Here is a 17,786-nt window from a genome sequence, read left to right as displayed (position 1 = left end):
TAGGGGGGGTTAACGTCTTGCTTGATGCCTACATTGAGTGCATGCATGTGCGTCTGTGCGGGCTGTCTGATCTACCCCAAGTGCGGTTTCCCCCGAACATGCACACGGGATGAAGGGGGGGACCGACTCAGTCAGTCGTATGCCGAACACCTCTATGGGCTGGATGAAGTGGGCTACTGGGTTTGCGTGTTTTGTATTGCTGCTCGCGGATCGAAGCCTGCACACTTTGTGAATGATCCGTGTTTCTCTAATCATAAGGCATTAGCCCCTACTAAGTTGCAGCACGTCTCCGCGTCCGCGCTGTCCTCTGCAGCGCATCATTCTGCCGCTGGGCGGCCCTGCTCTTTGAAGCACCAGCGCAATGTGAGATCAAGTGTGCTGATCGCAATGATTACAACGAGGGGTACTGGTGCTTTGTGATGTGCGAAAACGTGCTAAGCCAGTGCTACGTCGAGCCCCGTTCGTTGGAAAGCCACATTGGGCGCACTCCACTTTTTGGCAGGCAGCAATTATGCGATTATACCCCCTTTATAACCTAATCAGCTGGGGACACTGCCTTCAGATCGTGGGGTTGCTAAAAACGGGGCTGGAAACTTCGTGGCTGTCTTGTCATTCTTTTTTTAAATGTGCACAGTAGGTCTATTGGTGCAACTTGTGGACTTGTGTGTATTGAGGTCAGCGATCTGGGCAGTGGCGGAGAGTGACTACATGTTACTCACTGGTATATACCAACGGTATATTACGGTTTAGCAGGCGAGCTACCGCTGTAGGCCTATTTGCATGACAAAGACCCGTTTAGAAGTAGGTCTACGAGAAGGATCACTTTAGCAAAGCAACCCATGGCCCTCATGTCGCCCGTCAGAGGGAACACGTTATGTGACTGCTTCTATACAACTCATTAGGCCTGTTACTTAATCACCTGCATAAGTAATTACTCTACCTCAAAGTCACCCAGGGGGGGCGTGTAGGCTACTATTAGGGTGGCTGGTGTGTTGTGTGTGATTCATTAAGTGTCTGAGTGAGATGTTAAGAGGTGTGATTGTAATGCACTGTACACATAACCCTAGCCATGACTGTGTCTGCTCTCCATTATATTCTCCTCAGGGAGCTCAAAAAGCGTTATTGAAATATTGCGTGTTAAGGATTGATCAGGCTTGAACAGGTTTGTGTGTGTGTGTGTGTGTGTGTGTGTGTGTGTGTGTGTGTGTGTGTGTGTCTGTGTCTGTGTGTGTGTGTGTGTGTGTGTGTGTGTATGTGTGTGCGCGTGTGTGTGGTCTGAATAGTTTGATCATTAAAACATGAAACATAACGTTGTCTTGACATCTAGTACACAATGTTGTCCTTAAGCTTCCACTTAAAAAATACTCGCTTTACTTCGATATTTTAACTTTATTTTGAACATCAATTTATATTTTAAGTAATATCGGTCGCTTGAATACAACACATAACCACCAGGAACCTCTGTATAACTGAATGGATATAATATGCATATATACAACAATAGTACATTAAACTCTATTCCAGAACCATCTTGTATCTTTTTATCCTCTCTAAATGATTGCATTCTCTTATTTTAGTTGACTGACCGACACAAGCAATAAACACCATCTGCTTAGTCCACACCCATAATACCACTTTGTATTTTTTCTTTATATTTACAGTTGGCTGAAAATATAATAAATATCAACTAGGCTCTCTAAGCAACAGCAGTTGGGTCCTGTTATCAGTGTTGATGGTAAAGGCTGGTTGTTTACCCCCATGTTGGAACAAGAGGTTAATCAGTTGATTCTCTGAAACATTCTACATGCTGTCTCTCTTGTGAAACACTGCCTAGTTTTCTTATGCACGGATTTCATCCCAGAGTGCTTTGGTTTTATGTATTTTATTTTTCTTATCAGGGAGATGGTACTTTATCGGTCAATTTACTTCTCAGTCAGAGATATAATTAGCCTCCCCCTTCTTCTCTGTCTCTGTCTCTGTTTCTGTCTGTGTCTGCGTCTGCGTCTGTGTCTCTGTTTCTGTCTCTGTCTCGGTCTCGGTCTCTCTGTCTCTTTCCCTCTCTCTCTCTCTCTCTCTCTCTCTCTCTCTCTCTCTCTCTCTCTCTCTCTCTCTCTCTCTCTCTCTCTCTCTCTCTCTCTCTCTCTCTCTCTCCTGCCTCTCTCTCTCTCTCTCTCTCTCTCTCTCTCTCTCTCTCTCTCTCTCTCTCTCTTTCTCTCTCTCTGTCTCTCTCTCTCTCTCTCTCTCCCTCTCTCTCTCTCTCTCTCTCTCTCTCTCTCTCTCTCTCTCTCTCTCTCTCTCTCTCTCTCTCTCGGTCAGCTGTAATAACCTTCCAGGGTCTACACCTTCATTTACCAGACCCCCTTTTCCCCCAAGAATCTTCCAGTAACCATAAGCGTGTTTGTTGTTACTACTCAAGGATTCATTGATCATTTATAATTGTCTATTTTAACATGGTTTTGAATTGTGGAAAGGGACTGGAATATAACAATATATTGGTCAAAATATATTGGTCAACAGAAAATAAAAGAGCCATGTCATATAACAGTGATCGACTCACCGATCAAAAAACGCTATGTTTGTAACGATTGCTCCAAAGAGGTAAATGGTGCTCAGTTAGTAGACACTTGTTGACTCAAACATAGGTGGATGTTATGTCTGCAAATGATCATATAAATATGAATATTCAACATGGAATGTTAATGCAAATGATATTAGCTGGACTGACCATGAATTATTGGTAAACTTTGATAAAAAATCATGAGCTTTAATGAAAGACTATGTGGTTACCACACATTATCAGGGCTGTGATCAGTGCTGTCAACAACTTATGTGGCCACATTTGTCATCATTGGCGTTGCTAAACAAAATCCAAGGATATTTTTGTGTACGTTTGACGTTTATGTGTCCTTGCGTGTGTACATTAATTTGTGTTTGTGTGGGTGGGCTTGTGTGTGTACATGGATGTGTATGTGTGTGTGTGTGTGTGTGTGTGTGTGTACTTGTGAGGGAACATGAACATGTCTGTGTCTGTGTGTGTCTGTGTGTCCTTGTGAGGGAACATGAATATGTGTGTGTGTGTGTGTGTGTGTGTGTGTGTGTGTGTGTGTGTGTGTGTGTGTGTGTGTGTGTGTGTGTGTGTGTGTGTGTGTGTGTGTGTGTGTGTGTGTGTGTGTGCTTGTGAGGGAACTTGGACGTGTGTGTGTGTGTGTGTGTGTGTTCTACTGTATGTCAGGGTCAGACCGGCGGGGCCGTGCTTGAAATTGTGGCGTAATGGTGGGAACTCGCCGCTGAGAGAAGGGGGAGGCGGGGGGGGGGTCCGGTCAGGATTGGGGGGGGGGGTTGTGAATCAACCAGGGGACGGGTGGTGAGAGAGTTGGAGGGCAGGGGAGCAGCCCTTCACCCCATCCACCAACAAAGACCTTTGTTTTTCTTTTCAAAGAACACATAAAAATATGTCAACTGGGCTGAACGGTTATGAGGGATCGACGCTGTGAGAGCTTATTTGAGCGTGTGTGTGAGCGTGTTTTTGAGTGTGTGAGGGTGTTTGTGTGTGCGTAAGCGTGTTTTTTGTGTACTTGTGTGTGTGTTTGTTTGTTTGTGTGTGTGTGTGTGTGAGCATCTGTCTGTCTGTTTGTGTGTGTGAGCGAGTTTGTGTGTGTATGACTGTGTGGGTGCGCTTGTGTGTCTTAGTTTGTGTGTGTGAGCGTCTTTTTGTGTGTGGTCCCCATTTCTTTCTGAAGATAAAACGAAACAACACGCAACTCAAACCCAATCTCCTGTAATCACTTTCCCATCCAGCGATGGGATTGGCTCGCCAAACAGTCGTTCCGTCTGGTCACGTGACACGAGGTGGTAGAGCAGACTACATGAATGGGTTCACTGGGAAGATGTGGAGAAGGCCAGGGTCTATATAGAGGAGCAGGCGTGTGGAATGGATTCACAGATACCCTGTGTCCAACAAGCTTGTGACTCATCGTGGAAGTATGGCATGCACTGTGGCCCATGCAGATGCTATTCATAATTTATCCCTCCAGGCAATGGCCATTTAATACAGTCGATTTGTCTCATTGCACCACGTGAAATCGATTTATTTCGGTGAATTCTACCCGTGTGTTAACCCGTTAACCCCGTATTCGATGATCGTGGTTTAGATAAGGCTTCGACATTCGACTCGCACAGCGCTGCTATTACTGACACAACAAGTCTCCATAGTGGGTGGTTATGTGATAGACCACGTTTGTGACACCTCATAGAGGTCTAAATAAAACTTGGCATTGTAATTAATATGATTATTACTTGTTGCATGCCCAAAAAGCTAAAATTGTTTAAGATCAAATCAAGTCTTATCTTTTCCCTAAAATACATACATTCTTTGGAGACAGTTAAAGCCTGATGTATTCTGAAAACCTTCCAAAGGCATAAGGTACCCCCGCTGTGGCTATACTAATCGAAAAGGATCAAATTACATCCGTCAAATACACTCTGAATGACTTCAAAGACTCACTAATATCTAGCACGGCACAAATGTATGTTCAAAGGTGTCAGTGCTGACGGAGTGAATCTGGTGCGACAAGTGCAGTCAATCACAGGTAAATTGACTGTGGGTACTGTAGTTTGTACGGCGTGTTGCCATGGCTGGTGGTCACACATCATGCATTTACATCTGAGCAATGGACATTCCTAGAATCGCGGTGTCATGGTTCACAAGGTTCTTTCCAGCTTTAAAGACCTCTAGCAAAGCACGTGTGAGTGACCTTTTTGACGGGCAGGGCTCTGAGTGTGTTGCGGCAGTGTTGAATTGATGGATTATTCTTCCACTGACATCCAGGAGTTATGGTTCAAGCTAAATCCCAGTGACATTCCACCAGCAACTCTGAGATCAGTTCAAGGACATACGAGCTGTTTGTCATTCGAAAACCGATATTGCCATTTAGCTGGGTAGAAAATGAGCCGGGATCCCACAGCTAAGGCAGTGACCTTGTGTAACCTCAGATCCGTGGTAAACAGCTTTTAGACTAATATAGTTCAGTTTAGTTTTAAAAATCGGCGTCTGTTCATGGATTGAAACAGATTGTGCAATTATTTAGGTGTACACCCAACAGCTGATTTTATTCTATCATGAGGTTGCAAAAGGAATGACATGTTTGTCAAAGCAGAGTAGCTAAAAGGAAGCTCTGAATACTATTCTGTATAAATGCAGAGTAGATAAACTATCGGACTAACTATATAACCACTGCCAGTCAAAGATAGTTGGCTAATACACTTGCATGCTAATATCCATAGGCTAATGCATTATACAGTCATCAATGCTGATACACTTGCATATCTATTTTTCATATTTAACATTTGTTATCTGTGATATCTCTTAAACACTATGACTTTATCGTAGTGGGAATTTGGCCCTGGGCTGAATTAAATGTAAAAATAGTCTCCAGAAAGTATTTGCCCCTTTTTTCTATTATTTTAGCTTCATTAATTCTAAAATGCACTTCCGCTAATGTTCTTAATTTAGAGCTTTGGGGAGGCGCTGGAAGGCATCGCCTCACATTCATATTCAGACATAAAGTCAGCCGCGGAAGGTAAGGATTCCTATCAGGATTACCAGCCACCCGACCGGCTGCCATTGCAGCTCGACATCTTCCCCAGATAAGACCGTTGTGTTCTGTGGGGTGATTTTTAAATCTTCAACCCTATAACAAATGCTGCTCCAGACTCCGAGATCCGGTTTGCTGTGAACAAATCCATAAAACCCCATACCTCTCTTGAGTTACGAATAATACCTCAAGTGTACAATACAATATGCACATTATAGATAGCTCTCCTACAGGTTGTTCTGTATTCCCCAGCCTTGACCGCTGACATCCACGATTGTACCGGTATAGGCATGCTAGAACTGGATTTGACCATAAATAGGCACATTACCAGGGCATCTGTTGGCGGGGGGCAGAGTGCCTTGCTTTCATGGCAGTGATGAATGCTTGGCCTCTGCGCCACACTGCTGAATATTGAATGTTTACAGGAGATTCTTTTGTCGTCTGTGTGTGCTGTGTTTCCAGTGCCCGGCATCTCTGTGCCTCACCAATATCCGGCTTCTTTTTATCGGATGAGCGCCGTGTACTTGTCGATGGTCCCATTCAAAGGAAGATATTGCTGTGGGTACACTATAGGGTTTTGAAATATGTGGATGTCGGAGGCTGATATTAGCACAGGCTTCTACGGACGGCCCTCATGTAAATCAGCAGGAAGACTGGATCTTTGATCCAGGCGATAATGTATTCCCTCAGCCTTTTAAAGCCAGACTGCCTGAATGGATTAGCTTCAATTACATCTGTAAGCTTATGCCCTTCTTAAAGTATGTACACTGTTGTGTGCAGTGTACACAACAGTCATTATCGCTGTTTGAACTTTGTCTCTGCGCAGGTGTATTACCATCTTATCCTGTTTCAAATTAATTTGTGCGAATCAATCTATTTTAATGTGTTCAACGTTGTCCCTTGAGACTCTCAGACAGCAGCGTCGGGAAGACCGACTCATTAAGCATGAATGCTAAACTGTTGTTTGCGAGTTTGTGTTGTCAATCTACATGTCTCTGATTGTGACAGAAACAGTGCATGTGTGCGTTTGTGTGTGTGTTTGAGGGCCTATGCTTGTTTCTACGTGTGACATATTTCTGCATGTAGGTGTTTGCGTGTGTTTTTGTCAATCGTGTCTGATGTGACGGAGACAGTGTGTGTGTGTGTGTGTGTTGAATGCCTATGCTTGTTTGTATGTTTGACATGTATTTCCGCCCGTGAGTGTGTGTAGGTGTGTTGGTGTGTGTTCGTGTATGCACATACACGCGGGTGTACGCGCTCATGTGAGAGTAATTTTATTTGGGCTGTTGTAAATATTCCCTGCATGCATGAGGGTTTTGTGCAGGCAGGGGCGTGTCAGCTCTAATTTGTTAGTGCATCTCTCCCTAGAGATGCTCGGCTAAATTGGGATGCATATTATTAAAGGAGGCTCTGGGCGGAATTCCAACTGTGTATCTCTGTCCGGCGGTCAATGTGTTCTGAGTCCGCTACTTTCTCTGTCTCTTTCCAGTCAATGTGTTCTGAGTCTGCTGTATCTCAGTCCGGTCAATGTGTTCTGAGTCTGCTGTATCTCTGTCCAGTCAATGTGTTCTGAGTCTGCTACGTTCTCTATCTCTGTCAAGTCAATGAGTTGTGCATCTGCTGTGTTGTGTGGTGTATCTCTGTCCAGTCAATGGGTTCTGAGTCTGCTGCGTTGTGTATCTCTATGTTGTGGTTGTTATGAATGCTAGTATATTGCTATAACTCATCCATTAGATCTCCTTATATAATTAACCGACAACTCCAGAGAACCAAACAGGACTTGAACAAAGCGGATTCCATTCATCGTTGCCATAGATCCGAGGGGGCCGTGCTGTCGTCAGAACGGGCCGGGTAGCTGTCGGTAAAAACCCCTGGCTTCCACCGTTATGTGAGCCCAAGCCCCTAGCCCGTAGGCTACTCCCCGTTCGGACGTTTAGATTCCTAGAGGTTTCTTCGTTGCGTAAGACCGAAGGGGGGGAGCGTTGGTCACGGACGGGGGTTTGTACACGGACCTTTGTTGATTGTTTGATCAGCGTATGGCGAGCACGTCGGCGCGGCGGCACAGCCCCATCCAGGCCCCCCCGCGCTGGCCTTGGTCTTAGCAACGGTTGCACTATACCCCGCGCGCGCACCGTGCACGCTGGCCAACACCGCGCTCCGATCGATACAGATGACAGATAAGCGTGCAAAGGAAGGGATCCGGACGCCGCGCGGGGCAGTGATGTTTGTCTTGTGTTACACAAACCTGCTCTCTTAGGTAACCGCCACACACAGTGTAGGCTTATGGTTTACAACAACCCGAGTTAGGAGGTGATGTATGGAATAATCAGGGACTTGTTTTTATGACGTATTGTTTTTTCCTCCCTTCTGTACAGCTATAAACGTTTGCCTATTTTGTTGTTTTTGACTTTTGTGAATGTGTGTGTGTGAAACCAGATTATCCCTCTCTCTCTCTCTCTCTCTCTCTCTCTCTCTCTCTCTCTCTCTCTCTCTCCCTCTCTCTCTCTCTCTCTCTCTCTCTCTCTCGTTCTCTTTGTCTCTCTCTCTCTCTCTCTCTCTCTCTCTCTCTCTCTCTCTCTCTCTCTCTCTCTCTCTCGCCCCCTCTCGCCCCCTCTCTCTCTCTGGTGACGGCTCATTGGGTAACCTGACATGCGATCACATTCCTTCCATTCCGAGCTGCTGTCTCTTCGAGTCACATGACCAGAGAGGACTTCCATGGGAGCTGGCAATGAGAGGGTGGGGTAGGCGAGAGAGAGAGAGAGAGAGAGAGAGAGAGAGAGAGAGAGAGAGAGAGAGAGAGAGAGAGAGAGAGAGAGAGAGAGAGAGAGAGAGAGAGAGAGAGAGAGAGAGAGAGAGAGAGAGAGAGAGAGAGAGAGAGAGAGAGAGAGAGAGAGAGAGAGAGAGAGAGAGAGAGAGAGAGAGAGAGAGAGAGAGAGATTGTGTGTGAGTGGACAAGGTGCAGAGAGTGAAGCAACTTTAGCCCGAGTGTGTAAATAGAATGCAGATGGGGCCTATAGGCAAAGGGACACCAGTTCATTTTCAGAGACTCCGGAGTCGACTGAACTTCGGCGAACAGCATGTGCGCTTCTGCATGTGTCATCCCTTCCATATGTATTAATACGACACCATATTGCGTGTAAATATATAAAAAAATTCCATATGAACTCACAGCCTACAACTCGAGTACACATGCTGTTTAATGTACGACAAACATCTCTGCGTCAGAGTGTGCTGCGGCTCTTGGTGGGGGAGCGGGGGAGAGCAGGGCCCAGGCGGTTTCCGGTCTGATGACCGCCGGTGGTGGCCCCCGCATAGCTCATGTGTCCGCGATGAGGCCCCCTGCTGATCGAGGGCCGTGTTCACGGCATGCTGGATATCAGAGCTGGGATTGGAGGGCAGTTCTGGACCTCAGAGCAGCGGGCGTTGGAGGGAGGGGCAGGGGGGATGGGGGGACGACCGAAAGAGGAACGTTCTGCCTTACACGCGGTCATGGAACCGCCACCATGCTGCACGCTACCTCCCCCCCCACCGCTGCCGAGCGTCGCGTTAAAGTGGACTTATTTCGGCTTGCGAAATATGATAGTGATTTAGGATAGCTGTGCGTGTGTTCGTTTTCACAGCATCACGTAATTCGGTTCTTATGACCTAGCCAACCTAGAGCACCCCTAGAACCTTTAGCCCCCCAAGAACCTAAAGTCCCCCTAGAACCTAAAGCCCCCCAATAACCTATAGCCCCCCCTGAAATCAATAGCACCTCAAGAACCTAGAGCACCCCTAGAAGCTATAGCACCCCTAGAAACTATAGCACCCAAAGAACCTAAAGCACCCCAACAACCTAAAGCACCCCAATAACTTAAAGCATCCCTAGAACCTATAGTACCCCTTTAACCTAAAGTACCCCTATAACTTATACCCCACAATATCAAACACTTGTTTTTTTGTCAGTGGTCATAAGAACTGAAATTATAAGGGAAGGGCTTTCATTCAACTGAATCAGGCAGGTTTTGTTAAAAGGCTAAAAAAGCTTTCTAGAAAGTGCAATGTATTTAAGATTTAGCAGAAAGCTAAAGCAAACATAAAAGTCTTCAGTCTTGTTTTAAAGGTGCTCAGAGTTGGGGCAAGTCTTAAATCCTCTGGGAGTTTATTCCAGCTATTTGTTGCATAGTAACTAAATCTAAACAGAAGAAGAAGAAGAAGAAGAAGAAGAAGAAGAAGAAGAAGAAGAAGAAGAAGAAGAAGAAGAAGAAGAAGAAGAAGAAGAAGACACTGTTTTATTGACATTCATTTTGCATATGCAAAGAGTCACAGTTTAAATTATGTATTATTAGCTGAACTTCATGCAGGGTGCGGTGAACATGAGTTTGATCTTTGTGATGTCCTGTCAGAGAGCTTCAATGCAGCCCACTGGGACAACACCGTCGGTATTATAAACCAAGATGGATGCCCCTTTCTCTTAAAGAAAGGAAGGAGATCTAGATGAGATACAGATGAACCCTACATGATCCCAGCATCGTTGGATTCATCATCATACCTTACGAGGAAGCTATCTTAAGCCCTCCATCCTTAGAGGAAGTGTTGCAGTAGTTTATTGTTTAATCAAATGTATTTACAGATTATTTTAAAATCACCCCCCATGTGCATTTTCCTTCATATCAGTCTGTCAAAGCCCTTGAATCACGCAAATTGAATTTGGCACCTTTACGTGTGAGTGTGTGTGTTTTTGCTTTTGTGTGTGTGTGTGTGTGTGTTTGGGCGTGCATGCACTCAGAAATGCATGGGTGTGTACATACTTGTCTAAGAAATATTCACAACAACAACATCGAACAACATGCATGTGCGTGCATACATGCATGTTGTGTCCATGTTTATGTGTGTATGTGTGTGCGCGCAGCTGCGCACATGTATTTGTGGGCGCATGTTGGTGTGTGTGGTGTGATGACAGAGTCTGTGAGGGTCCTGGCCGTGTCGTTAAGAGAGAACACACAGCTGGGACGGGTAACTCTGGACTAAGCAGCTGTTCACATTGCTGAGTGACTCACACACTGGATGTGGAGCGATCCGGTTCACACATGATGCTCAGCACCACTGGGCACAGAGCGCAATTCCCATAACACTGCAGAGACTGGGAGAAAGGTTCCACTGCACAGCAACAAAATGGGCATGTGCACAAGTTAATATAAGCGCATACATTGATCAACTTTGTCTGTCCTATGTTAACTGTTCTGATACCTTGGCCGGGGCTGACTTGTAAAAGAGATATCTATCTGAATGTGATTAATTCTTAGTTAAAAAAAAGGTTAAATAAAACAATCATGTAATTTTACCAAAAAAAATGTATGCGCTTATATAATCAGTATGCGCTATATATATTTGTCGGTGTGTGTTTGTTCTTGGGTTTTTCATGAGGGCATTTACCAAATGTTAACATCACTGTTTATTGACACTAGAGCTGAGCCATGACCTTGCCATTGATATATTTGACATCGAAGCAAAGCTATTCATTGCTTCACCTATAGATTATCTTTCAGATTATGTTTTTAATAACTGTGACCCTGGCTATCGGAGAAAATAACCTAGAACTATAGCTGTGAAAAACGTTTTTTTTCAGATAAGAACACACACTAGAGCTACTTCAGGGTAATGTCATTATGGAATCATGTTGTATTAATGAATACTTTAAGTCCACGGGGAAAGATTAGGTTTAAGCTTCCTCCCGTTCTTATGATATCTGATACGGTGCAACATGATATCAATCATATGCGGGAAATACCTTGCCCCCCTTCACAACTAACGCCGTCTTTCTTTTATTTGCTTCGAATAAAAATATGAAACCGGATAAGGAAAGAGAAGACATTTCCACTTGAGATGAATTGGGCCCGTTTGTTTGAGTGTTTAGACAACTGGGAAGTGTGTTAGTAGTCCCTGTGGTCCTTGTTCTGGGACTTGTGGTTTGGACCGTGAAACCAGAGACAAGTCTCTCTCACCTACCCAATCCTGAAACCAACCAGAGCATTCGGAATCGGAGTCCATTGATTTATTCCCCACATGATTGTTTTGTGGTTGTAACCTCTATCTCTCCCTCTCTCTCGCTCTCTCGCTTTCACTCTCTCTCGCGCTCTATCTTTTCTTCTCTCCCTTTTACTGTTTTAAACTTTCTGTCACCTTTTCTCTCGTTCTCTCCCTCTCGTTCTCTCCCTCACTTTCTCTCCCACTCCCATTCCCCCCCCTCTCTCTCTCCCCTCTATTTTACTGTTGTAATCTCTCTGTCACTCTTTCTCTCGTTCTCTCCCTCACTCTCTCCCTCACTCTCTCTCCCACTCCCCCTCACTCTCTCTCCCACTCCCCCTCACTCTCTCTTCCCCTCCCCCTCACTCTCTCTCCCACTCCCCCTCACTCTCTCTCCCCCTCCCCCTCACTCTCTCTCCCACTCCCCCTCACTCTCTCTCCCACTCCCCCTCACTCTCCCTCCCACTCCCCCTCACTCTCTCTTGCCCTCTTTCTCATTACTGGCTCTCACAGCAAACAATACACTGTTACTGGAATTTACCAATTGTGACATTCCACGAATTGTATTTTCTCTGTCATCCATTGATAACTTCCAACAGCTGCTTTATAGGCCTTTCATATGTTCTTCCTTGCTCTGCTAACTGAACTTTTGCTTAAGAAGAATTATTATTTGTTGAAGAATTCAATACAAGTTTATTTGACAGATAATGTGGACTTCCATCTTGACTGCACCCCTCAAGCTCAGAGAAGACTGTAGTTGGGGGGGAGTTGCTTTTTGCTTTGGATAATTACACCTCGGTTATCCCGAGGCAGTGATTCAATTGGCTGTGAGTTTGAAGAATCCCTGCCTCCAGGGGTTTTCATGTGTGGTTAAATCGACCCTGAGGTCTCAATAGTTTTGTTTGATTGGTTGTAAGTCTGGTGCTTTCACATCCAGCAGTCCTACGATGTCATACGTTCCGCCCTTGTTTCGCTATCGCTACATAATAATCTACAGAAGTAAAGTTATTTGCGAGAGTGGATCAAGCTTTAAGAAGGGGATTTTAATAAGTGTATTTACACAGTGGCCAGTCTATACAGTGTTTATTTGAATCCTTTACAGACACTTTTTCTTTTTTTTTACAGTTTATTACTGCTGGCCAAGTTTGTGTTTGCCCATTAAGACAGATCCCTGCCCCCAGCAACGCCCCGTTCAGCCAGATTTGAGCCCGGCTGCCAGTCTAAAGACATGGATCTAAAGCCGGATTGTTGAGACAAGAAAGGTGACAGCCTAATCTGGCTCCGCCCCCTTGCATATCCAACTGATGTTGAACGTATGTCTGTCTCTCTATCTGTCTGTCCATCTGCCTATCCATCCCTCTGAATGTTTATCTGTCTGTCTGCCTGTCCCTCTGTCTGTCTGTCTGCCTGTCCCTCTGTCTGTCTGTCTGTCTGTCTGTCTGTCTGTCTGTCTGTCTGTCTGTCTGTCTGTCTGTCTGTCTGTCTACCTGCCTGTCCATCATTCTTAATGTTTATCTGTATGTCTGTCCGTCCAGCTATCTGTCTGCCTGTCCATCTCTCTGAATGTTTATCTGTCTGTCTGTTTGTCTGTCGGTCTTTCTGTCTCTATGCCCAGTCCACCTGTTTGTCCTTGTCAACCAACTTTTGACATGAACATGTCAACAAACATGTTGGCACAGCCCATCAGGACGTAAACACATCCACCTTTGACAGAGGTAGAACAGAACAATAGCTCTGCTCTCTCTCTGTCTGTCTCTGTCTCTGTTTCTCGTGAATGAGTGAGCTCTTAGCAGAGGGGGCATGACGGGACTGGCTTCGACAGCACCCAGAGTAATGCCCTTCTCAATCCTTCCCCAGCCGTCACGCTTTCTCGCTCACCTTTTGTTGTCTTCACGTGAACAGTGGGCACACCTGACTCTGCCTTGCCCGGCCTCTTCGCTCTCCACCCATGGCGTTCCTGGTTTTATTCGGCCACCATTTTCTATTGCTCCCTACTCGCAATCTTTCTTGTCTGATTTTTGTTAAACATTATTTGGCCTTGATTTTCCTATCATATATGAATGATATGAATTATTTCATATATTCATATTATTTAAATATTATCCATGATTATGTGTTAGCAATATTTAGACACATTTACCAACACATATTCAGTAAGGATATGGTAATGATATTTTCTCACGTTTATTAATGCATTTTACGAAGAACTCACACCTGGCGCTTCACGTTGATTCTTTCTTCCAACTCCTTTCCCTTGTGTGAGCAGCAGGGCTCCTTCCTGCACATGACAACTGGGAGGAATTACTTGTGCTCATTGTCGCCTAACAGCAGCAGTCTGCCCTTCCCCCCACCTCCTACAAGGCCACGTACATCGGCATGCACGCACACACACACACACACAGCACACACACAGGCACGAATGCAGGCAGACACACACACACACACACACACACACACACACACACACACACACACACACACACACACACACACAGACACACACACACACACATACATAAACACATACCTGTCCACGTACAAACAGACACATGCACACACACACAGACAAGGCGCACACACACTCACGAACACACACACACGCACACATGCACACACCAGCCCAGACAATAAATGGGCACTTAGACCTGTGTCCTCATAAAGTGTGTGTGGGGTGTGTGTGTGTGTGTGTGTGGGTTGTGTGTGTGTGTGTGTGTGGATGTGTGTGTGTGTGTGTGTGGATGTCTCACTCTCTGCCAGGGGGACTGATCACCTGCTGGATAAGATGTTGTGGAGTGTTTGAGCAGTCCGTATGTGTCTGCGTCGAGGGTAGGTGTGTAGCAAGCTTCTGTGTGGGCACATTTTAATAACTCACCTTACGTAATAACTCATTTCCTTTTTCATTACACACTGGTTGAAGGTCATGTCAAGTTCCCTTAAGAAAAACAGTAAGGCGTTGAATCTGAATCCTAACCTCGGTTCTATGTTCCCCGATGGGTTGATGCTGCCTCGTCATTTGCGGGCATGAACTAAATTGTGCACTGTGGTTGGTGGCCATGCGTTCCCTCTTGCTCTCCCTCCAGCTCTCTCTCTCTCTCTCTCTCTCTCTCTCTCTTTGTGTTACTATTTATCCATGATTGTGCTATTGGCTTCCCTTCAGGGCTGCATGGCATAATGGTTTCCACATTGGGCACCGAATGAACCACGGCCAAACGAAACCGCTCGCTGTGAGCTGTGAAATGGCTGCTAATGTTTTAATGATTTAATGAGAGCGCCGTTGTTTGAACGCGAGAGAGAACATGGATGGGGGGTGAGGGGGAGAGTGATGCTGAGTCTTTGATTTGTTTATTCTGTGTTTGTGTGTAGGTGGGTGGTGTCACTAATGTGTGAGTGTCACTGTATATATTTTTCCTGGTATAGCGCTGTGTGTGTGTGTATGTGTTGTGAGCAGAACACCTGTGTGTTCTGGTTCGGTGGTGTGGTATTTAAAGCATTACCTAGCCCTCCATCAGAGAGTTATCCTTCAGGGCCACAGCCCATTTAATCAAAGAAGAAGAAAAAAAAACTCCATCACCCATTAACTTAATTAATCCAGCACAAGAGAGAACGTGTGTGTGTGTGTGTGTGTGTGTGTGTGTGTGTGTGTGTGTGTGTGTGTGTGTGTGTGTGTGTGTGTGTGTGTGTGTGTGTGTGTGTGTGTGTGTGTGTGTGTGTGTGTGTGTGTGCGCACAGGCCTAATCAGGCATTCAGCTTGTAAATTATGTTTGGGGATAAATGCAGCATGTTTCAGATTCATTAGTTAAGACAGAATTTTTCAGTCATGCACATCTTTATACATAGTTTATATTTGTCACAAAAAAGCATTTAAAAAAATAAAACCATAAGCAAAAATATTCCAAATTAATAAAAAGCTATTAAAGGTTGAATTTAACGAATGTTTCAAAACAAAGATTTAGCGGCAGTCATCGGTGCGTGCAACAGCTCTCATCTTAACAATACATTTATAGTTACATTTATTAATATTGATTACATGTCATGCACCTTTTAGTTGAATTTGAGAGGTCTTCACCACAATTGTCTTTGAAAGCTTTTCGATTTGAAAAGCCGTTAACCTATTGATTTAAACAAGAAGGGCAATTATATCCCTTTGGTCATCCATTTTAGTTTGGTGTCTTTAACTCAGGATCTTAAATTTATCTATCTTTGTGGTGCACCACAAAGCAACGTTTGGTTAGAGTCTCAAAGCGCTGCTGAAGTGCACCGTTTAGTGAAGAAATTCACCCTCAATTGAGTCTTAGGCCGAATCTCATTCCTTTGCGACATAGAAAATCTCAGCCCTAGCCCTCGCTGTTGCGCGTTCACGCGCCGTGGAGTCATGTCCCAATACTGTTTAAATGTAGCTTAAGGGGTAAGGGGGAGGGCTAACATCCCCTCAAAATTGAGATTTTCGATGGGCACCCTCAAAGCGCTTCAGTTCTGACTTGCTCCCACAATACCTTGCGAGAAAACGGAAAATCCAGAAATATCCTAGACAAGATGGAGGGCGAAAAGATGCGACAGGATTGGAAAAACCCAAATGTAAGTGTTTTCTCTGTAATGAACTAGTAATTATTTTATTAATTATACTCTGCAGCCCGGCCGCGGTCTTCGAAGCCCGGCCGTGGACTCTCGGAAGATCGCGAAAGTCCGATCACGGGCTCTGCAGCCCGGCCGTCGGACTTTCGCAGGCCGCCCGACCCCGGTTCTCGGCCGGGCTGCAGCCCGTGATCGTGCTCTGCAGCCCGGCCGAGAACCGGGGTCGGGCGGCCCACTCTGCAGCCCGGCCGTCGGACTTTCGCGGGCCGCCCGACCCCGGTTCTCGGCCGGGCTGCAGAGCACGATCACGGGCTGCAGCCCGGCCGAGAACCGGGGTCGGGCGGCCTGCGAAAGTCCGACGGCCGGGCTGCAAGACCGGGCTGGATATCATGTCGTATGATATCCAGATCTTCCATGTTCTAGTGACTCCTGGTTAAAAATAAGCTTTATACTAATATATTATATTATATTAGTAACATTCTATAAGTAATATTATATATACTAATATATTATATTATATTAGTAATATTACATGGTTAATCAATGTAATTTTTGGCAGTACTATATTGTGTACATAGCTATTATATATTGTACATAACATATGGCCATATCAACCAGTTCTGGCATATAATTCCTAATTCCTCTTATTCGTTTTCTTTCAGGACTTCGTTGAGTCCACTGCCACCAGCCCCCCTACCTCTCCCTCAGGCTCCTCCACCCCAGGCACCTCTTCCACCACCCCAGACACCCCTTCCAAGAGGAGAGTGCCAGGGAGCAGGCGAGGCATGAGGAGAGCGAGGCAAAGTTGGCGGAATGGTGGAGAAGATGTGATTCTCCACCATTCTCTCAAACGCTGAGAGAGAGTGTGTGTGTGTGTGTGTATTTTTAGGTGTGCGTGTGTGTGTATTTTTAGATGCTTGTGTGTGTATTTTTAGATGTAATAATAATAATAATACATTTAATTTAGAGGCGCCTTTCAAGACACCCAAGGTCACCTTACAGAGCATATAGTCATCATTCAAAACTATGTAAAACAGACTAGGAATAGAAGAAAAACAGAGGTTAAACATGAAGAGTAATAATAATTAATAACACTCAAAGACGCCTACAGTGAAGGGGGGACCTCACTAACCACCACCAATATGTAGCACCCACTTGGGTGATGCACGGCAGCCAATCGGTGCCAGAACGCTCACTACACACCAGCTTGAGGTGGAGAGTTAGGGATGAGGTGGAGAGTGAGGGAAAAGAACATTTAAACACTATCGACCATATGTAAGAGAGTGAGGGAAAAGAACATTCAAACACTATCGACCATATGTAAACACTATCGATCACATTTAAACAATATCGACCACATGTAAACACTATCGCCCACATTTAAACACTGTGGACCACATGTAATCCCTATCGACCACATTTAAACACTGTGTTGTGATGTGTTGTTCAGTGTTTCTTATTTAAATAAAGTGTTTCTTCTAAAGTGTTCTTGTTCATAACCGATTATTATCTAAGGGTGCACTCACACTAGGCCAAAATATAAATACCATTTCAGGTTAAACATCTTTACAATGGGTCTTGCTCGTTGCCCGAGACAATGGCAGCCAGTCTGTC

General features: G+C 45.1%; 1 protein-coding gene across 2 annotated transcripts in view; it reads left to right on the top strand.

The window, feature by feature from the left end:
- Positions 1–17,786, top strand: part of igdcc4 (immunoglobulin superfamily, DCC subclass, member 4) — a 74,129-nt gene that overhangs the window by 454 nt on the left and 55,889 nt on the right. The window lies entirely within an intron of this gene.

The sequence above is a fragment of the Gadus morhua genome, chromosome 14 (assembly GCF_902167405.1).
Source record: "Gadus morhua chromosome 14, gadMor3.0, whole genome shotgun sequence".
NCBI classification, from domain to species: domain Eukaryota; kingdom Metazoa; phylum Chordata; class Actinopteri; order Gadiformes; family Gadidae; genus Gadus; species Gadus morhua.
The sequence above is the reverse complement of the archived record's forward strand: the minus strand, read 5'-3'. Positions and strand labels throughout refer to the sequence as shown.